The sequence below is a fragment of the Primulina eburnea genome, chromosome 10 (assembly GCF_022965805.1).
Source record: "Primulina eburnea isolate SZY01 chromosome 10, ASM2296580v1, whole genome shotgun sequence".
Taxonomy (NCBI): domain Eukaryota; kingdom Viridiplantae; phylum Streptophyta; class Magnoliopsida; order Lamiales; family Gesneriaceae; genus Primulina; species Primulina eburnea.
In genome coordinates this window covers 14,563,202-14,586,522 of record NC_133110.1, presented here as the reverse complement: position 1 = coordinate 14,586,522, position 23,321 = coordinate 14,563,202, and the positions used below count along the sequence as shown (strand labels likewise).

Here is a 23,321-nt window from a genome sequence, read left to right as displayed (position 1 = left end):
CAAGCGAGCAAACTTGGGCCGCCACACATCGATTTGGTATTTAAAGAATTCGGTGGTGAACCCAATTTGGTGATTTATTGTTAAATTTGATCGTGAATTATTTAGTTCTGGCCAAATTGATAAGTTGTTTTTGATACTGGGTGAGAAAATTGAAGATAAGGCATTTCTAGATTTGATAAAAAGGTTGTTTGAATGTAAGATAGTCAACATTGAATTGGGTGGGGTTTGTTTAGGTAGGGGTCTGCCTCAAGAATCTGCCTTGAGTTCGATGTTGATCAATGTTTACTTTAATGGTTTTGATAAGGAAGTTCAAGAATTACTATTAAACACGAATAAAGAGATTCCTAAGTTCGTGGAAAATGATCTTGTATCGACTGAAAGAGACTCAGACCATGTTTTTTTATAAGCCATTGAAGATTTATGCTGTCCGATTATTGGATGAGATATTGATTGTTATTTCAGGAACAAAGATTGATGTCTTTAGAATTGAAGAATATAGTAGTGAAGTTATTAGAACGTGATTTGGATTTGAGAGTGGATAAACTTACAACTGTCATTCATAGCGCGGTTCACTACAAAAAACGGAAGGCGTAGCGACAGTTTTAATAAAACCGTCGCTATTATAGCGACGGTTTTTCCTAAACCATCGCTATATAGCGACGGTTTTAATAAAAACCGTCGCCTATTAAATTTAGCGACAATTTACTAACAACCGTCGCTATAATAGCGACGGGTTTATTAAAACCATCGCTAATATTGCGACAATTCCCCAAACCGTCGCCCATGTGCGACGGTCTTGTGTTCTACCGTCGCTATGTTCGCGATCGTTTTCAATCAACAGTCGCTTAATTTTAAAAACGACGGATTTTATCAAAACAGTCGCTATATAGCGACGGTTCAAGATAAATATAGCGACGGATTTTACGAAACCGTCGCTATATTTTCGCTAAATATAGCGACGGGTTTTTAAAACCGTCGCTAATATTAACGACGGTTTTGTATAAACCGTCTTAATATTAACGACGGTTTCTTAAAACCGTCGCAAATATAGCGACGGTCTTCTTCCAAAGAACCGTTTCTATAAGCGACGAGAGTTGAAAAACCGTCGCTTCTAGAATGCGACGCAGCCTCCGGTGACGTATCGCGAAACCGTCGTTAAAACCGTCGCCTTACCCTTTTCATTATCTAAATAATAATTCCAAACTATAACAAAAGAATCATTAAAATTTTCAATATCAATCTTCATAGTTTAATCTAAAAATTAATGAAACTCTAATCAAATAATTGTATGCACAATGATATTTGTAAAACCCAAGATTTTGTAACCGTGATAATATTTTTGTAATTTAAGTGTGCTAGGATTATCCAATATTTGAGTATCTATCTCATTATTTAAGATGTAAGATTTGAAAGATTATCTAAGGTTGGGTGGATAATTATATCATGTACTATATTTTTTAGCTCAAGATTTAAGATAATATTGTCATATGTTTTGAACTTGGGATAAATAGACCACGATATAAGGAATTAAATAAGGAATTTTTGGATATAAGTAGGTAAATTTTTGAGATATAAATTCAAAGTTGGAAAGATTATACAGATAGAGATATAAGATTTGATATGATATGGATACCAGATAAAGATATAAGATTTGATATGATATTGATACCAGATAAAGATTTAAGATTTGATATGATAATTATCCTAGATTTAAAGTTTGATTCAAAAATTCAAACGCGAGGATAATACACGATCAGGATAGCATTAACCCCCAATAAATAGAAGAAGCCCTCATTCAGAATTTTCACATCAAATTTTAGAGTTTTGTTCTCATATTTTCGAAATTCCTCTCCAAAATTCTGCACGAGTCATCAAAATTCTATTAAAGTTCAGAAATTCGTTTCTCTTTCTCGGGTTCTCGGAATCTGATCTCCACTCTTCATAATATGCTTCAATATGTTGCGAACAACATATCCAAATTTCGGCCAAATCCAACGGTTAGTTTTTTGTTTACAGCCTTTGAAAAAAAGATTTTAGGCGGGAATTCAGCATACCTACGGTTTTTCTCTATGAACAGGCCTAAACAATACTAAACCCGATCTTCACCGTTCATAATTTAGGTGACGAATGTGTGAACGTACTGTGAAATTTTGAGTTCGATCCAACGATGCAATAAAGCGCAGTGGATTTTACAAGACGACTGATTTTTTCGATAGAGGTGTTGTTACGTTTTCGAAGCATAATTCTTCTATGGTTTTCGAGTTCTTCACGTTTTCTTCCAGTCTAAGGTAAGTGGACTTGTTTTAAAATATGTTGCGTATGAATTATTTCGTTTTCGAAAGTTTCGGTCGAGCACCGGCCTTCTGTCTCTACGTTTTTTTTATGAAATTTGGTACGTTACGTGTTGGCACTGTGAGGATTCCCTGAAAATGGGTGGAATTCCAACATATGGCCCTTAATGGTGGGATAGAACCGTTCTATGGCCTCGCCCCCTTAGAGGATTAAAACTTAGGGACTGACGTCAGTAAACCATAGAAGGTGGAAAAATCGCAGTGCTGTTATTATATGAATATGATGATATGTTATGAAAAGCAATTATATGTTTATGTGTTATTTTCGAAAAATTGTGTAAGTATTTTTATGTTGTGCTCGAACGGCCCCCACTTGCTGAGTATTTCCCAAAATACTCACCTCTTACTCTACTCTCCTAGATAAATAAGAAGAAGAAATAGAGAAAGAAGAATCAGACACCAGTTTTGGAGCTGATAGTTGACGCAAGAAGAATTTTAATTAAGAAGATGATATTGTGAGTTTTTAGTTCAAGTTATAAACGCTTCCGCAGATTTGTATCATTTTCAGAGTTACTATTGTAAAGACGATTCCATTTTTTTGACATTTATGATATAAACTGGTTTTGGTTTATACTGTACTACGAGGCTTGTTATTGAGCAATCATGTGATTATTGAATAACGCCGGTATCTAATAACCCCGGTCGTGGGGCGTGACAATATTAGTTTTATTAAACATTAAGAGACCTGAAGTAATTAAATTTAATGTCATTATCTAATTTTTATGTAACAAAAATCAGCTCAAACAAATGATAAAATATTTTATTTGTTTAATAAAAAATATCGCCAAAGCCTATTTTTATAAAATTTGTGGTTCGTCTATAATTATCATATGCTAATAAATATTTCTTTATGTTTATAAACCAAATTAATATTTTAAAATATGATATCATCTCTAACAATTTCATAATTGAAATAATAAAATACTATCATATTTAAGTAATTATTCTTGTTAATTATAAGAAAATCATATAAAAATTATTTCTAAATTTTTTAATATAATATCAAGATTTTGTTTTTTTATTTCTGTGATATCATAATTTTGTGTGTTGTGTGTGTATTTGTATACTCAATCAGGAGTAGGTCTCTTGTGAGACGGTCTCACGAATCTTTATCTGTGAGACGGGTCAACCCTACCGCTATTAACAATAAAAAATAATACTCTTAGCATAAAAAATAATATTTTTCATGGAAGATCCAAATAAGAGATCCATCTCACAAAATATGATTCGTGATATCGTCTCACATAAGTTTTTGCACTCAATCCGGAAGCCAATTTGAATGATTGAATTTTAGTTAATTTAGAATAATTTTTTTGCCACAATATAAAATATTTTTCATCAAATCTAGATTCTCTGCATTGGTGTCTCCTTTAAACCCTAAGCCTTCACCGCTTTCCACAGGCGAGTCTTCTGTGCTTAATAATTATTTTGAATTTGGTGTAAATACGAAAGAAATCCGCTGTTTTTTTCTGTACCGATAATATTCGGTTTTTCACGGTTAAATTATTTGAACTCAAGATTTCTGTTAGCCCACAAGAAATTGGATATATTTTGCAGAAGTTTCAAACTTAAAAAAAGGGTTTTATTTTAGAGTTTCTGGTTTTTTGGGTCTCGGATTCTCGAGATAGCTGATATGCAGGTTCTTTATTCTGAAATTTAACTTTTTGGATGCAGAAAATTGAAAGACTTAATGGTATGCTGCATTCTCATGACAATCAGTCATCATCCAACACATGTTTATTATGCCGACAGCAGGTGAGTGATCAAGCCCTTTTTCTGCTGATTCTTGATAGTTTTCATACCCATTTTTTAGAGTAGTCAATTTCATGTTATGACAGTTATGTCACCACCAAAGTTTATTCTTTTCTCATTATTTGATATGGTCGCTTCTGATAGCTCAATTAATTTATTTCTTCAAAATCATTTTATTCCCTTCTGCTTTAGAAAGAACGTCTAATATGTAATATAGGCAATTAAGATAAAACTATCCGAAGGTCAATTTCAAAAGTTCAATGACCAAGGGGCAATGAGACTATCTTCTCTGGAACTTCTGTTTGAATCACTTGAATTCCATGTTTACACTTGTGTGTCTGCAAATGACAGATTTTTTTTTTCATCCAAGACAGTGATTTGGTGGTATTGTACTGGTCACACAAAGTATTAATGCATAAAATGGTGCAGGGAAAATATTGCTCAGTAGTATAGCATTTTGAGCTTAGTAGATATTTTTGTGTTTCATGAAGTATGTTGGCTGGCTGTAGATTCTCTTTCTAGGGAGGAGGCAAGAGAAGTACGCAAAAAAGTTTCAGAACAAAGGAACCCATCAACTTTTAAAGACTTGCCTAAAGTTATTTTGAGGTACTGAAAGCTATTTTTTTTAGTCGATTGCCTCCTACGAAATTGGATTGCTAGGTTGATAACCTGTTTCTACTTGCCTCCCCACAATTAAGATCCCTACCGAGTACCGAATGATATCATTACCGTCAATCCATAAGCTATATTGCAAAAACGAAGTGGACTACAAATTTCCTTGACAATCAGAAATAATTTGATTTAGTCTGCCTGTCCTCACAACTCTTTCATTTGTCTCTTCACCATCCATACTTTACCCCCTTTAAGTTATCAATACCTCACTTGTTGATTGAATATGGTGATATTTGGCGCCTTGTCATAATATCTTATTTTTCTTATTGAATTTAGTTTTCAATTTCTACTTCTTTGGTATTCCCTGCTATTGTTCGAGTTTTCTCGTCAAAATTTTTTTTGGATTTGTTGGTCACAAATATATACCAATTGGGAATATCAATCGCATGCTATGTGAGTTAATTATAATTCCATTTATGCATGCATGATAAATACTTATGGCCGTGTGTCCTTTTTGTCTTGTCTGGACTTTCTACTGGGCTTCTATTTCTTCCCAGAGATCAATACTATCCCGCATTGTGAGTGATGTATCTTTGTATAAATTTTATGGGAATTAGGGGATGATACTTTTCTCCATCATTTATCCTTGCCACTTGACGAACTTTGGTTCAAGAAATCGAATTGATGCACAAGTGCTAGAGCATTTAAACCCAACTGACATTTCTTGTATCATGAACTACTATCTATCATATTCCCTAAAGGGTCTTGCTTGTTGGCAATCGTTGCCGTATTTTCCTAAAATTTAATCCTTTTTCTATGTTGTATCTTTCTACTTTGATTTTGGGTATTTAGTTTTATTCCAAATGACTTTTCTGTTTCTTGTAGAACATAACTTCATCGAATCAAATGGTTGGTTATCTGTCCGCTGTGCACAAATCCTTTTCCTTTTGATTAGTTTTGCTTTGGTTGATTTCCAAATTTCTTTTCAGTCTCTCCTTGGCTTTAGGCCTTCATATTACTTTTGTTTCTCTTCTACATCGAGGAAGTTAGACTAGAATTTGTGGTTGAGGAGTTTAGTTTAATCGTGTATAGAAACACGGTCAACATGCAGGAAGACAGATTCTTCATATCGAGAGCTAGAGGCTAGAAAAAACGGTTAAAAGATCTAGAGAAAATATACATGGATATGTCTATGCAGAAAGAGTTACAGGTATCAATATTTCAGAGAGTACGTTATACGCTTCATTTTTTCTTTGTTTCGCTGTAGGGTAATCATTTTAATGCATCATTGATGCAGAAAAGGGGTAGGAAACGCAAACTTGGTGAAGATGAAATGGTTTGTCCCACTTCAAGACCCGTGTATAAATGGCGACAGGAAAGAAAACGTTGAATAGAATACTTATATAACGAAGATTGCTTGAATGAGAACCTGAGGAGGGGACGTGCAACATATCCTGTAGTCATCTGGGAAGCACAATTTTCGTAACTCTATGAAAACTGCGTGATTTTTTAATCGGAACAACCGTAAACGTTGAAACATAATTTTTCTGTGACTGATGTTGGAAACAAAAGTATACTTCAATGTTTTCATAACCGGATCACCTTCATAACTGGTATACCGATATAGTGATATTTCATGCTTTTAAGTTCCCAAAAATACTCTGCCATTAAAGCAGTCAGATCCATCAAATTTCACTGCGAAGAACTACAATAATGTGTGTAAAGTTTATAGCATATATTTTCATTGTCGAAATTCTTTTCCATAAAAATATAATAGAAAAAAGTGGGAAAATAGATTGTTTTTTTGAATGTTTTATATATATATATATATATATATATATATATTTAGAAAACTAACATTTAAAAATATGTTCTATTTAGATATATGTGTAATAAAAGAGTTACTTTGGAGAGAGTTCAAACAAGTTTTATGGTTTATGCATAATTTTTTAGGTTCGCTACCTTTTGCTATGACAAGCGAGCAAACTTGGGCCGCCACACATCGATTTGGTATTTAAAGAATTCGGTGGTGAACCCAAGTTGGTGATTTATTGTTAAATTTGATCGTGAATTATTTAGTTTTGGCCATATTGATAAGTTGTTTTTGATACTGGGTGAGAAAATTGAAACTCGACAATAGAACCAAAAAAAAAACCTAACAATAGGACCAACAATGAAACTATTAGGACCAACCCCTTGATTTTCAATCATGGTATTATACCAACCCAAACCAACATTAAACCGACGTTTAACCATGATTAAAAATACCCCAAACATACTGAAAAATATGCATAAGAACTGAAAAACACGAAAATAGGTGAAAGGAATCCAAAAACATAAAACACTCTTTCGAGAGTCATTTTGGCACCTTTCACCGTAAATTCTCGTACGACCTCTAAACTCGACCAAATCACAAACGTCCGAAAACAAGACTTTCCTAACTCATTGAGGTACTGTCCTGTCCAAGGCCATGGGCTAAAAGCCAACCAAGAACTCAAACAACCCCAAAAACTGAATCCCATAGCTGTTGTCAAAAGTACAGCAGTGGCAGCTTGTGTGTATTTGTAGTAAACTCTGAAAATAATTTACTATGGGCTTGAACCACCATCCATGGACTCTTACCAACATCCTAAGGCATGGCTTGGACCATGGCTAAGGGCTAAAAGACAAACATAAACCAAGCCATTACCTAAGACACTGAAACATCCCAACCGAGAACTCAATTTCTGTGTAGTGATATGTATTGAATTGTTTTATTGTCTCGTGTCATTCCAGTGGCCATTTCATCAACCATGGCTTGATCTAGACATGATGTAGTGTTGTATGAACCATGGCTATGGGCTAGGAGCCAACCATAATCCAAACCACACTGAAAACCAGAAATGCATACACCAGAATTTGAAGAAACCGAAAGTAACTTGTTTGTGGTTGTGAAATTCGAATGGATCTGTGACTCAAGGAAGGGCTCTAACCATGGCTACAGTCCCTAGGATAGCCAAGATTCGAACAACCCTTTGAACAATCCAATGACAGAAACTGTGAACCCAAAATTCTGTGCTCATAAAAATGTTACTGTCATATCTTTGTTTGTGCGTGTATGGATGTAAACCAATGGACCAATAACACCCTAACACACTCTAAAACATTCCTAGAAGCAGCCATGTATGCCTGGATTCGAGCAACCCCCTGTCAACAACACAATACACTGAACCGTGAAGCACATATCATTGGCCGATAAGCTGTACAGATTTTTTTTAAGAGTTTTGCTGTCAAAATGCGTTTTGTCACTTGATTTATGAACATATACTAATTTAAAATAGCTAATATAACTTGATTGCAGAGCAAAGAAATAATATATACATGCCTGGAATTTGTTTTGACAAAAACAAATCAATACGACGAGTACGAGCGACGGAACCGAGTTGGATTTCTCCTCTTGTTCTTCTACTGTTTTGATGTTGTTTTCACTATTATTATCTACTGGTTTTCTGCTATTTTTTGAAGGTAAGAGTATAGGTTTGCTAGCCAATGAAGATGAGTGTTATTGGAGGTGTTTAAGGTTCCATAATATACATTAAGTTGGGAGTTACAAGTGAAGGAATTTGAATTATTTCTACTTCTCTCCTTGCTGCCGATTTTCTCTCATTCTTGCTGTTGTGTTTCTGGTAATTTCGAAGGTAAGGGTGTGTAGGAAATGTAGGTAATGAAGATGAAGGTTCAAGGGGTGATAAAGGAGTCTTGAAGTGCATTTAGTTGGAGGTTACAAGTCAAGAATTTGAATGGATTTTGAATTGCTTCCATTCCCTAGCTGCCGTTTGTTTCTTATTATCTCTACTGCATGTTCACGATAATTTTCTTAGGTAATGGTTTGAGGAAAAATGATGTGGATTATAGTTTTGAATTTACCAATAACTTATTGAATTAAAGGTGAGTAACGGTATTCATTTTAAAGGCCAATGAGGTGACTAGAATGAATTTACTACTCTTTTGAATTGTCTTAAACAAATTTATTACTTATTTGCATGGTATATTATTATTTAAACCTTGTATTTTAAATTCTTAAGATTTTAAATACTCATTATACATATTAGTGAATTAACACATTAATTTAGATTAAACTCTTGCATGGCTTTGCATGGATTCAACTTTAAGTATTTAAGTACTATGTTTAATTTCTTGAATATATATTATACCTAGATTAATTCATCTCCATTTATTTACATATTTTAATTTAAGCTTTAATTAAATATTAACCTAAAAGAATTTATTTAATAACTTAGCTCTAGTTAATTTATTAAATCTTAAAACATTATTTTTCATTAAAATAAATTATTCCTTAGCTTAAATTAAATTTAGGAATATTTTTCTTATTATTAATCTTATTTCTAATCTCCAAACTCCGGTCCGGCCTCGCGTATTTACCATGAAAAGATAAAACTAAACATCTTCTTTTAAAATAAATAAAACACTTCATATTTTCTTAAAAATTCATTTTTAATTTAAATAATAGAAATTATGCATGGCTTATACGTAATCTGATTTTCGGGTTCTACAAAACATTTCCTTGAACGATTTTTCATTTATCTCAGGTAGTAGCGAAACTCTATCAAAATTTTCGAAGTTTTGATTTTTTTTTATTTTGTACTAACATTTTTTCCTATTTATTTCGTAGATTTCCTCGTCGGTGCGATCTTCCAGCGTTATGTGAAGTTTCATATCTTCGCGCAAAATCAGTTTTTAAAGTTTTTTTTTTTACAGAAAATTTAATACATAATTTTAATTTTTGCGTAGTAGTTATTTTTTATTGATTTTATTGATAAACACCGTCGCTTCTTAAACGACGGTTTTTTTAAAAAACAGCCGATAAATATAGTGACAGATTTTACGAAACCGTCGCAAAATATAGCGACGGGTTTTTAAAACCCGTCGCTAATATTAATGATGGTTTTGTATAAATCGTCGCTTAATATTAACGAAAGTTTCTTAAAACCGCCGCAAAAATAGCGACGGTCTTCTTCCAAAGAACCGTCGCTATAAGCGACGGGAGTTGAAAAACCGTCGCTTCTAGAATGCGACGCAGCCTCCGGTGACGGATCGCGAAACCGTCGTTAAAACCGTCGCCTTACCCTTTTCATTATCTAAATAATAATTCCAAACTATAACAAAATAATCATTAATATTTTCAATATCAATCTTCATAGTTTAATCTAAAAATTAATGAAACTCTAATCAAATAATTGCATGCACAATGATATTAGTATTATTAAACATTAAGAGACCTGAAGTAATTAAATTTAATGTCATTATCTAATTTTTATGTAACAAAAATCAGCTCAAACAAATGATAAAATATTTTATTTTTTTTAATAAAAAATATCGCCAAAGCTTATTTTTATAAAATTTGTGGTTCGTCTATAATTATCATATGCTAATAAATATTTTTTTAAGTTTATAAACCAAATTAATCTTTTAAAATATGATATCATGTAACGTACCGTACTTTTCATACTCAAAATTTGCGGTAAAATTTAAAATTTTCTTAAACATAAAATAACCTTCAAATTTTGCCATAAAATATCTCAACCAAGTCCCCCATAAGACATGGTTGTTCAAAATAACTACAATAAAATTTGCTCACAAAGGTTTGCTCAAAGTGTTTCCCTCAAAACATGAAATCGGAGTAAATTAACATTTGCATAAAAAAAAACATAAACATGGCGGTCCTCGGGTTTAGCCTCCCGCTCAGTCCAAGCCTGCCCCTTGGTCGCCACCTCCTGTCTCCTCATCAACATACTCACCTGCATCGATCAAGCATAGTGAGTCTAAAGACTCAACACGTATAAACTGGAACAACGAGTACTACGTAATAAAATCGCATGTAACTTTAAAATAGGACATACGTAACTTGAAACTTGAACTTGCATAATAAACTTGAACATACGTACGTACATAACTAGACGTGCCATCAACATAAACTTTCATAAACATACTGCATAACTGAACATATATAACTTCATCATTTTGCATAGAGGCATGTTTTAAAGCAAGTGACCCATACATAATGAATGCTTGATCAGAAACACCACAGTACTGGGCTGACGGAGACGTATCCACTGCCACATACATGAGATCCCCTTTCATAATTTAACGGGCTGGTTGGTCCCCGTTCATAATTTAACGCTTTCCAACCTCGATCTAACCCGTTCATAATTTAACGGGCGGATTGGTCCCCGTTCATAATTTAACGCTTTCCAATCCTAAACATAATTTGGTCACAAGACATTTAGCATACCTCAAAAACTTAAATATTTTCTTTTTGCACGTCGATAGTAGTTCATGATACAAGTAAGGTCAGTTGGGCTTAAATGCTCTAGCACTTGTGCATCAATTCGATTTCTTGAACCAAAGTTCGTCAAGTGGCAAGGACAAATGATGGAGAAAAGTATCATCCCCTAATTCCCATAAAATTTATACAAAGATATAGCACTCACAATGACGGGATAGTATTGATCTTTGGGAAGAAATAGAAGCCCAGTAGAAAGTCCAGACAAGACAAAAAGGACACACGGCCATAAATATTTATCATGCACGCATAAATGGAATTATAATTATCTCACATAGCATGCGATTGATATTCCCAATTGGTATATATTTGTGAGCAACAAATCCAAAAAAGTTTTTGAAGAGAAAACTCGAACAATAGAAGGGAATACCAAAGAAGAAGAAATTGAAAACTAAATTCAATAAGAAAAATAAGATATTATGACAAGGCGCCAAATATCACCATATTCATTAAACAAGTGAGGTATTGATAACTTAAAGGGGGTAAAGTATGAGTGGTGAAGAGACAAATGAAAGAGCTGTGAGGACAGGCAGACTAAAGAAAATTATTTCTGATTGTCAAGGAAAATTTGTAGTCCACTTCGTTTTTGCAATATAGCTTATGGATTGATGGTAATGATATCATTCGGTACTCGGTAGGGATCTCAATTGTGGGGAGGCAAGTAGAAACAGGTTATCAACTTGGCAATCCAATTTCGTAGGAGGCAATTGACTAAAAAAAATAGCTTTCAGTACCTCAAAATAACTTTAGGCAAGTCTTTAAAAGCTGATGGGTTCCCTTGTTCTGAAACTTTTTTGCGTACTCTTGCCTCCTCCCTAGAAAGAGAATCAAGAGCCAGCCAACATACTTCATGAAACACAAAAATATCTACTAAGCTCAAAATGCTATACTACTGAGCAATATTTGCCCTGCACCATTTTATGCATTAATACTTTGTGTGACCAGTACATTACCACCAAATCACTGTCTTGGATGAAAAAAAATCTGTCATTTGCAGACACACAAGTGTAAACATGGAATTCAAGTGATTCAAACAGAAGTTCCAGAGAAGACAGTCTCATTGCCCCTTGGTCATTGAACTTTTGAAATTGGCCTTCGGATAGTTTTATCTTAATTGCCTAGATTACATATTAGATGTTCTTTCTAAAGCAGAAGGGAATAAAATGACTTTGAAGAAATAAATTAATTGAGCTATCAGAAGCGACCATATCTAATAATGAGAAAAGAATAAACTTTGGTGGTGACATAACTGTTATAACATGAAATTGACTACTCTAAAAAATGGTTATGAAAACTATCAAGAATCAGCAGAAAAAGGGCTTGATCACTCACCTGTTGTCGGCATAATAAACATGTTTGGATGATGACTGATTGTCAAGAGAATGCAGCATACCATTAAGTCTTTCAATTTTCTGCATCCAAAAAGTTAAATTTCAGAATAAAGAACCTGCATGACAGCTATCTCGAGAATCCGAGACCCAAAAAACCAGAAACTCTGAAATAAAACCTTTTTTCAGTTGGAAGCTTCTGCAAAATATATCCAATGTCTTGGGTCTTCATCGACATCAGCTCTTCGTTAGTGTACTTATTAGCCTGGCTCTTTTACAAAATCCACATTCAACAGCTAATATTCAAATTACACTCAAATAAATATCCTCAAAAGAGAACAGATAACCTCATAAAAATAAAAATTTTCCAGCTTACTCAGGTTTATGGACTCCGCCAACAGTTTTTGTTTTAATCATCATGAAGTAAAATTCATCTGGGTTCCTCAATGCTGCTTTTTCCTTAAGTTTCTGTTATAAACACTCAGAAGCGACTTACCATAAAATAAGAACTCGCCAAATTACGTACATAAAATGCTACCAAAACCAACAAGACGCGGGGTAGTAGAAATTACCAGTAAAGTCTACTCCTTCTGGTGATAGGCTCGTGCACGAATGACATAATCTTTATGTTTTTCGAGCAGCCCAAATTTCCTTCTCAAATGCCTGGTACACACAACAAATCATCAATTGAGTGAACCAGAAATATACGTCAAAATATTTCAAAACGGACAATAAAGAAATTAATGGCCCCAAAAAATAATCACACTTACGGCTGAGCGCGCTCCTTGTGAGCTTTTCTTGGAATAGAATTCCTTAAAGATGACATCTTTACGCTAGCAAAAAAAATTCACAGAACTTTAAAATCAATTTGCGCACTTCAGAAAGGCAAAAACCACTATAGAAAACATAAAGGGCTAACAAAAATCTTGAGTTGAAATAATTTAACCGTGAAACAACGAAGATTAACAGTACAGAAAAAAACAACGGATTTCTTTCGTATTTACACCAAATTCAAAATAATTATTAAGCACAAAAGACTCGCCTGTGGAAAGCGGTGAAGGCTTAGGGTTTAAAGGAGACACCAATGCAGAGAATCTTGATTTGATGAAAAGTATTTTATATTGTGGCAAAAAAAATATTCTAAATTAAATAAAATTCAATCATTCAAATTGGCTTCCGGATTGAGTGCAAAAACTTTATGTGAGACGATATCACGAATCGTATTTTGTGAGATGGATCTCTTATTTGGATCTTCCATGAAAAATATTACTTTTTATGCTAAGAGTATTATTTTTTATTGTTAATATCGGTAGGGTTGACCCGTCTCACAAATAAAGATTCGTGAGACCGTCTCACAAGAGGCCTACTCCTGATTGATTATACAAATACACACACAACACACAAAATTATGATATCACAGAAATAAAAAAAAACAAAATCTTGATATTATATTAAAAAATTTAGAAATAATTTTTATATGATTTTCTTATAAATAACTAGAATAATTACTTAAATATGATAGTATTTTATTATTTCAAATTTATGAAGTTGTTAGAGATGATATGTAGTGCCAAATTCAGTACACGTATAACCCATGCATTTATTTAATTATTGAAGCATGTATTTAATTTTAAAGCGAGTCCTAGTAGTGCATGATTTATGAAAATGCATTATTTTAAATTATTCATGTTTATGTAATGCACGTTAAAATATTTTTTTCGAGTTTCATATTTCAGGCGATTATTCGAGGCGGGATCGAGGAAAAGACCGGTGACGATTTTGGCAATTTAGAATGTGGTATTTTATTTTTAAGATTTAGGATGGGGCATTTTAAATAAATTATAGAGTTTTAGAATTTTAAAGCCTTATTTATGTATTGAGTGATTTATGAGTTTAAAACTTTTAAAATTGGTGTGTAATTATTTTAATTGTAGAGTTTGATTAACTTAGTGTGGGTTACCCTTTAATTAGTATTTTAATGAATTAATTTAGCACTAATTTCTCCTAATTAAAAAAAAACAAACACACAAGTTTTCTACCTCACACACACTTACACACTTTTACACACACCTGTACACGACTAAACACACACACTCACTTCACGTTTCAGATTTTTATTATTTTGAAAGAGAGAAAAACTAGGGTTCTCCTTCCCAGCAGCAGCCGCTCCATCCCCTTCACCATTCCATCAATTTTCGAGAGTTTTCATCGCAAGATTTTAGCGCCACGTTCGTCTCGGATCGAGCCTCGCACCGTCTCCGCTTCGGTATCGTTGTATCGATATTTTTAAATATCAAAAGGCACGTATATTATGTTCTTGATCCATCGATCATGTCATATTATGCGTGCGTTGTTATTTATGCGTAAAACCATGTGTATGTTGTGTAGAAGTTTGAGCGATCATGTTTAAATCGCTTTTGAAACCCTTTTTAGATCTGAAAATCACGTTTTTACTGTTCTGGTTGAAACTGCGAATTTTCAGTCGAGATTTTGAGAAACTTTCATCAATAAATTGTAGAATTGTTCAATGCCTTCGATTTGATATATGATAGGACTCGTTTTTACGTGTTTTTAGTGTTGTTTTCGAGTCGCATTCATGCATCATATTAGTTTGTTTTAGTTTAATTTAGCATTTTTCTATCATTATTTAGCATATGGCTGATCTCGTGTATTTTGTGGTTGTTTTGTAGGAATTGGACCGAAAAGTGGGATTTTATTTGGCAAAGCAGCGAAGAGATCTCGCTAGGGCGGTCAAAAGTGACCGCCCCAGCGAGCATTTAAATTTGGTCGAGCAGTTGTTGCGCGAGTGTCTCGCTCGGGCGGTCAAAAGTCACCGCCCCAGCGAGAATGTTGGTCTAGCCGAGGAGTTTCTGCGTGAACCTCTCGTTAGGGCGGTCAAAAGTGACCGCCCCAGCGAGACCATGGACATAGCCGATGATTTTAATTCGAGAACCACTCGCCCCAGCGGTCAAAAGTGCTCGCCCTAGCGAGCTGCGAGATTTGAAAAGATATGTTTCCTTTTTTTTTTGGACTCTATTCTACACCATAGACCTAATACACGAGAGAGGCGGCGTTTTTGGCGATTTTTCATCACTTTCATCAGATTTCTTGGAGAAAAGGCTAGGAGCAAAGGAGATTTCGAAGACTTCGAGATTTCCACGCGTCGTGGCCGTCATCCGTCGTCATCTTTAGTATTTTCATTATTCAGTTTTTAATTCTTAGATTGTTGCTTTGTTATTATGAATTTTAGTGGCTAAACTCTAGATTTGTTGGGATTTGAGGGGATCCTACCCCGTACTCGTTGTTTAACATTATTGCTCGACGTTTCTATGAGTGATTTGTTTATGCTTTTGTGCTTTCTTATTTCATTTGAAGTCTAGCTAACTTCCTTTGATTATTTCATGTTGTTGATGATTTCGATAGAATAATTGACAATAGGATCGAATAGTATAGACCACGGATTTACAATTTTAGTAGATATACGGAATTGGATACGTGTCGATAGTGATAATTCACCCGGATGAAAGCTAGTGGATTCCATAGAACGTAATGCAATCGTGAACTGTTAAATAATTGAGGATACTTGATTACTGCATGTTTATGATTAGTATTAATATAGCTCGACAGAGTATATTAATTAGTCTAGGGAATTCCGTCGAATGCACGAGTAAAAATCGAGTATAATTATTTGAACACGAGCGGTAGGTGAACTGATAATTCCCAACAAATTCGTTTCTCATTTGATTTTCATCCAATTTAATCATTGATTTCTTGATTACTTTTGCTTGCATTTTAATTATTTTAGTTATTAAATTCACTTTAGTTTAATCACCAACTCAATCTATCGTTGCTAAAGAAATTTACTTGAAAATAAAGATATTGTAACGCAGTCCTTGTGGAACGATACTCGTATTCACTTACGTTTATTATAACTTGACTATCGTGCACTTGCGATATTTAAATCGAGCTTTTAATTATACAACAAATTTTGGGGCTATTCACTGTGCAAGTTTTGCTCGATCAAGTTTTTGGCGCCGTTGCCGGGGACTGTTGATTCACAATTTTTTATTTTTCATTTAAATTCTTTAGTATTATTTATTTTATTATTATTTGATACTCTCATTGTGTTGCAGATTTTTCTTGTGGTTCATGCCAAGATCACTTGACGTGGAGCTTGAATTTGACCCTGAAATCGAAAGAACTTTCCGCAGGCGAAGACAGCAAGAAAGACTCAAAGAACAGATGGAAAGACACGAGCAAGAACGTGGAGAGGAACAGCGTGACAATAGACAAGTTGAGATACCACGTCGCATTCCAATGTTGGATTATGCACAGCCGTCTCTTGATGGAGCACGTCCAAGCATCGTAAGACCAGTCATCCGAGCTAATCAGTTTGAGATCAAGCCAGCTATCATCCAGATGATTCAGAACACTGTTCAATTTGGGGGAAGTGCACTTGACGACCCTAATTCTCATATAGCTGACTTTCTTGAAATTTGTGATACTTTTAAGTTCAATGGCGTGTCTGATGATGCTGTTCTTTTGCGCTTATTTCCATTTTCACTGAAAGATAAAGCTAAGTCGTGGTTAAACTGTTTGCCTGTAGGGTCTATCACTACATGGGAGGATATGGCAAAGGCATTCCTGATCAAGTACTTTCCTCCGTCGAAGACTATGAAGCTTAGAGCCGACATTACTACGTTTGCTCAATATGAGAACGAGTCACTTTACGAGGCATGGGAGCGCTACAAGGACTTGTTGAGGAGATGTCCACACCATGAGCTACCGCTTGGGTTAGTTGTTCAAACTTTCTACTATGGTCTGATTACTCCTAACCGTACTATGATAGATGCTGCTGCATGTGGTAACTTACTGAGAAAGACGGCTGAGGAAGGATATGAGTTATTGGAGGAGATGGCTGCGAGTAGCTATCATCCTCAGTCTGATAGGCAGAGACGAGGTGCTGGAGTTCATCAAGTTAATGATTTGTCTGCGGTTTCAGCACAGTTAGAGGCTTTGAGTAGAAAGATTGATGGGATGAGCATGAGTGGGTCGGCTATGCGTCTGCAAGAAATTTTCTGTGATAAGTGTGGGGGTGAGCATGACGTGCAGGATTGCCAAGATGGCAATCCATTTTATGTGCCTGAGGGAGCACCGGTGAAACAAGTGGGATTCCAGAACCGTCCTAGAAATGACCCTTATTCGAATACATACAATCCGGGATGGAGGAATCACCCAAACTTTTCGTGGGGAGGCCAAAACAGCCAAAATCGCCAACAAAGAGGTCCACCATATGGGATGCACCAAGGATTCAAACCAGAGCCGCCTCGGGAGGAGAAGTCCAATTTAGAGCAAATGATGAATAAATTTATTTCTGCAACAGAGACGAGATTTCAGAATCAAGATGCATCCATAAAGGGGTTAGAGAATCAGATTGGACAATTGGCAAAGTTGATTTCTAATAGGGAGCAAGGAGCTTTGCCAAGCAACACGGAAACTAACCCGAGAGAGCATGTGAAGGCTGTGGAATTGCGGAGTGGAAAAGCACTCGAGTCTCATGAGGAAAAGACCAAGCATGGCGAGGATGAGGTAGAAACTCGAGGAGGTAAGTCTTCTAACTCTACATCTACACCTATTGCACAAAATAAAATTGTTATCCCTCCACCTTTTCCTGCAGCGATGAAGAAAGCTAAATTAGATGCACAATTTGGTAAATTTCTTGAGGTATTTAAAAAATTGCATATTAACATTCCTTTTGCTGATGCCTTATTGAATATGCCAAGTTATGCAAAATTCTTGAAAGATATCTTAGCAAATAAGCGGAAGCTAGAAGATCATATGACAGTGAATTTGACTGAAAATTGCTCCGCTTTAGTTCAAAACAAGATGCCTCCAAAGCAAAAAGATCCAGGGAGTTTCTCTATACCTTGCATTATTGGTGATATTAATTTTCATAAAGCTCTATGTGATCTTGGTGCGAGTATTAATCTGATGCCTTTTTCTGTGTTTAGGAGACTGGGATTAGGTGAACCCAAGCCAACTAGGATGTCGTTGCAGCTGGCTGACAGATCTGTCAAGTATCCACGTGGGATTATCGAAGATGTTTTGGTGAAAGTGGATAAGTTCATTTTCCCTGCAGATTTCGTGATACTAGACATGGAGGAAGATTTAGAGATGCCTTTAATCCTAGGGAGACCATTTCTGGCTACAGGGAAAGCGCTAATTGATGTGGAAGAGGGGAAGTTGAGACTGAGAGTTGGAGAAGAAGAAATTATTTTTGATGTTTTCAATACTCTCAAGCACACAATGCACAATGATAGTTGCTTTCGTATTGATGTCTTAGATTCTATTGTTTGTGATTTTGTGCAGGATGGATTGAAAGAACCATTGGAGGCCACTCTCACTACTGAAAAGCAGGAGGACGAGCTAGACGAGGAAAAGATGGAGATGGTAGCTCATTTGAATGCCATTCCACCTTGGAGAAAGCAAGTGAGGCTTAGATTAGAGGAATTGGGAGACCGAAAAAATTTAATGCCTCAGAAGTCAAGCCTAGAGGAGCCACCTACTTTGGAGCTCAAACCACTACCTCCACATCTCAAGTACGTATATTTAGGAGAAGATAATAAATTGCCTGTTATTATTTCCTCTTCTTTGACAGATGATATGGAGAGTAAGCTCATGGGAGTCCTTAAGGAGCATAAAGGAGCATTCGCTTGGAAGGTTTCGGACATAAAAGGGATAAGTCCTTCGATCTGCATGCATAAAATTCTGATGGAAGATAAGTACTCACCTCTAGCACAACCACAAAGGAGACTCAATCCAAAGATGCAAGATGTAGTAAAGGCTGAAACAATTAAACTTCTGGATGCAGGTATTATCTATCCTATCTCTGATAGTGCGTGGGTAAGTCCTGTACAATGTGTGCCTAAAAAGGGTGGGATTACTGTTATTACTAATGAAAAAAATGAGTTGATTCCCACTAGAACTGTTACGGGTTGGCGTGTGTGCATAGATTATAGGAAACTGAATGATGCAACCCGTAAAGATCACTTTCCCTTGCCATTTATCGATCAAATGATTGAACGATTAGCAGGTCATGAATTCTATTGCTTTTTAGATGGATATTCGGGATACAATCAAATCACAATTGCACCAGAGGACCAAGAGAAAACTACTTTCACTTGTCCTTATGGTATTTTTGCGTTTAGGCGTATGCCCTTCGGTTTATGCAATGCACCTGCCACATTTCAAAGATGCATGACCGCTATCTTTCATGACATGACTGAGAATTTCCTTGAAATTTTTATGGATGACTTCTCTATTTTTGGCTCCTCATTTAATGAATGTCTAGAAAATTTGAACTTGGTGTTAGTTAGATGTGAGGAGAGCAATTTGGTGTTGAATTGGGAGAAGTGTCACTTTATGGTTCAAGAGGGGATTGTGTTAGGACACAAGGTATCGGAGAATGGAATTGAGGTCGACAAAGCCAAGGTGGAGGCATTCGAGATACTCAAGGAGAGCTTGGTGACAACACCTGTTCTGACTGTCCCTGATTGGGAGTTACCGTTTGAGGTGATGTGCGATGCGAGTGATACAGCTGTGGGTGCGGTGCTGGGTCAAAGGAAGAACAAGGTATTTCATACCATCTACTACGCAAGTAAGGCTTTAAATGATGCTCAATTGAATTACGCTACTACTGAAAAGGAATTGCTTGCTATAGTATTTGCTTTCGACAAATTTCATTCATACCTTGTTCTGTCTAAAGTAACTGTGTATACCGATCATTCTGCCCTGAAATACTTGCTTGCTAAGAAGGATGCGAAACCTAGGTTAATTAGGTGGATTTTATTACTGCAAGAATTTGATCTCGAGATTCGAGATAAAAAGGGTGTGGAAAATGTAGTTGCTGACCACCTATCTAGGCTTGAGCATGTTAGAATTAAGGGCAATGACGATGATATAGATGACTGGTTTCCTGATGAACAATTGCTTGAGGTAAATGCGTGCCCCTGGTATGCCGATTTTGCAAATTTTCTTGTCACCGGCACACCTCCACCTAATTTATTATTTCACCAAAGAAAGAAATTCTTTTCAAACGTGAAATATTATTTTTGGGAGGAACCGTTTTTGTTTAAGATCTGTGCAGATTCCATAATAAGAAGATGTGTGCCGGAGGAGGAAACCAATCAAATTCTGAACCATTGTCATGACCGTGAGGTAGGTGGTCACTTTGGACCCATACGGACGGCGTCTAAGGTACTTGAATGTGGCTTCTATTGGCCAACTCTTTTTAAGGATGCTCGTTTGTATGTTCTCAATTGTGATAGATGCCAACGCACAGGTAATATTTCCAACCGTCATGAGATGCCTTTAAATAACATTATTGAGTGTGAGATATTTGATGTGTGGGGGATTGATTTTATGGGTCCTTTTCCTGCGTCTTTTGCGAAGAAATTTATTTTAGTGGCAGTGGAGTATGTTTCGAAATGGGTGGAGGCGGAGGCTTGTGCCACTAATGATGCACAAGTGGTGTTAAAATTTTTGAAGAAACACATTTTTAATCGATTTGGTGCACCACGTGCAATCATAAGTGATGGTGGCACCCATTTTTGCAACAAAATTTTTGATAAACTGCTGGGCAAATATGGTGTCACCCACAAGGTTTCCACTCCATACCATCCCCAAACTAGTGGACAAGTTGAAGTGTCCAATCGAGAGATTAAGAGGATTCTAGAGAAGACGGTCAATGTGAATAGGAAGGACTGGTCCGTTCGGTTAGATGATGCTTTGTAGGCTTATCGTACTGCTTTTAAAACACCTATAGGCACTACACCATATAGGTTGCTTTTTGGTAAAGCATGTCATCTACCAGTAGAATTAGAGCATAGAGCATATTGGGCGACCAAAGCACTAAACTTTGGTTTTGCTCTTGCAGGTGAGAAACGATTGCTGCAGTTGAATCAGTTGGATGAGTTTCGAGGAAAAGCTTATGATCTGGCACTATCTTACAAGGAACGCACCAAACGAGCCCATGATAAACACATCGTACGAAGGGAATTTCAAGTGGGTGAGGCGGTGTTGTTATACAATTCTCGCTTACGCCTCTTTCCGGGCAAGCTAAAGTCAAGGTGGTCAGGACCTTTCACTATAGCCCAGGTGTTCCCATCAGGTGCAGTGGTATTGCATGACGGCAAGGAGGGGACGTTCACTGTGAACGCTCAAAGACTGAAGCATTATATCGGTGGCACATTTGAGCCACAAATTGGAGTCACTCGGCTCCATGACAGTCATTAAGGACAGGGGTGACAAGTCGAGCTCTAGACTGTAAATTGAGAACTGCTTCTTCTCCTTTTTATTCTGTTTCTTTATTCATTAATCGCATCACTTGCATTTAGGTAGTGCATGGCATGACATTCATTGTTTTAAAATTTTTATTTATTTTATTTTTTTTCGAGAATGTCTCGCTAGGGCGGTCAAAAGTGACCGCCCCAGCGAGCTCTCGCCCTTTTTTTCAGAAAATTTGTCACCGAAAATGCCTCGCTAGGGCGGTCACTTTTGACCGCCCCAGCGAGAGAATTTTTTTAAAATTGGTTTTCCTGGCGAAAAATCCTCGCTAGGGCGGTCACTTTTGACCGCCCCAGCGAGCGAATTTTTTAAATTTGTTTTACTGGCGAGAACTACTCGCTAGGGCGGTCAAAAGTGACCGCCCCAGCGAGCCCTCATATTTTTCAAATAGTCTGTCACCGAAAACCACTCGCTAGGGCGGACACTTTTGACCGCCCTAGCGAGTCGCGCAGATATAAAAACCTTTCCTTTTCCCCTTTCTTCCCCACTTCGAACCCTACCCCTTTCCTCTCAAATAATCGGCGCCTCCTCCATCTTTTATGCTCAAATCTTCTTATTTTGTGATATTTTCAGGGAAAAGACTCGATCTTGGTTTCTACAATCCACCCGGAAGCACTTAGACTACAATTTCTTCTACTCCGGTCATCTTCCAAGGATTCCGGCGAGCTTCTCCGGTGAACTTCAAAAATTTTCCGGCGACTTCAGACTCTTTGCACTCCCATCTCGACATGGCACCTAAACGGTCTAAGGTAACTCACGGTGCCTCTAGTTCTCGTTCGACTCCGTCTAATTTTGTTAATGAGAAAGCTCGGGAGCGGTTTGAGCATGCTAAACTACATAGAAAACCAATCCCTGAGCGAGGGTTCACTACATCTGCTATTCGTTATTTTCCGGATGTCTTAGTAGAGGGACGAGGGTGGAGTAATTTTTTAGCACAACCGAATGCCGCGGTGGTTTCGGTTGTGCGTGAATTCTATGCCAATGCTCCGGAGGGGAGTGAGCATAAGGCATCTGTGCGGGGGCGTCGAGTCCCATATGATTCGAGAACTATCAATGACTTGCTGGGTTTACCGTCAGTGGATGACTTTGAGTTTTAGGCGTGGGTACTTAACCCGGATTATGATTCGATTATACACACACTCTGTTATCCGGGCACCACGTGGAAACAACCGGGGACGTATACGGTTTTTCTTGAAAAATTTTTGAGAGTGGAGGCGGCTATGTGGTATGCGTTTCTATCTAAGAGATTGATGCCGGTCGGGCATACGAGTGATGTCCAGCGTGAGCGGGCGGTTGTTCTGTATGCCATCCAGACTGGGATGGCGATTGATATGGGCAGACTCATCTTTGGACAGCTCAACATGTGCATAAACAGCAGCAATTTGGCGTTTTATTTTCCGACGATCGTGACTGAGCTATGTGCCCGAGCGGGGGTGATATTTGCTGATGATGATGAGTGGCTACCACCGATGAGAGCCATTGATGACGCTCTCTATCGATCCAAGAGGGAGAAGAGACAGGCAGAGCTGCCCGAGGATGTATTTTTCCAGTATGGGGGAGCAGCTCAACCACCTCTGGCTTTAGGACATG

The 23,321-nt window shown here is 36.6% G+C and overlaps 1 non-coding gene and 1 pseudogene across 1 annotated transcript; one reads left to right on the top strand and one right to left on the bottom strand.

The window, feature by feature from the left end:
* Positions 1 to 23,321, top strand: part of LOC140803843 (probable U3 small nucleolar RNA-associated protein 11) — an 86,801-nt pseudogene that overhangs the window by 22,135 nt on the left and 41,345 nt on the right.
* Positions 17,064 to 17,170, bottom strand: LOC140804119 (small nucleolar RNA R71). Its single transcript, XR_012112078.1, has one exon. It is a non-coding gene; the product is annotated as a small nucleolar RNA R71 (small nucleolar RNA).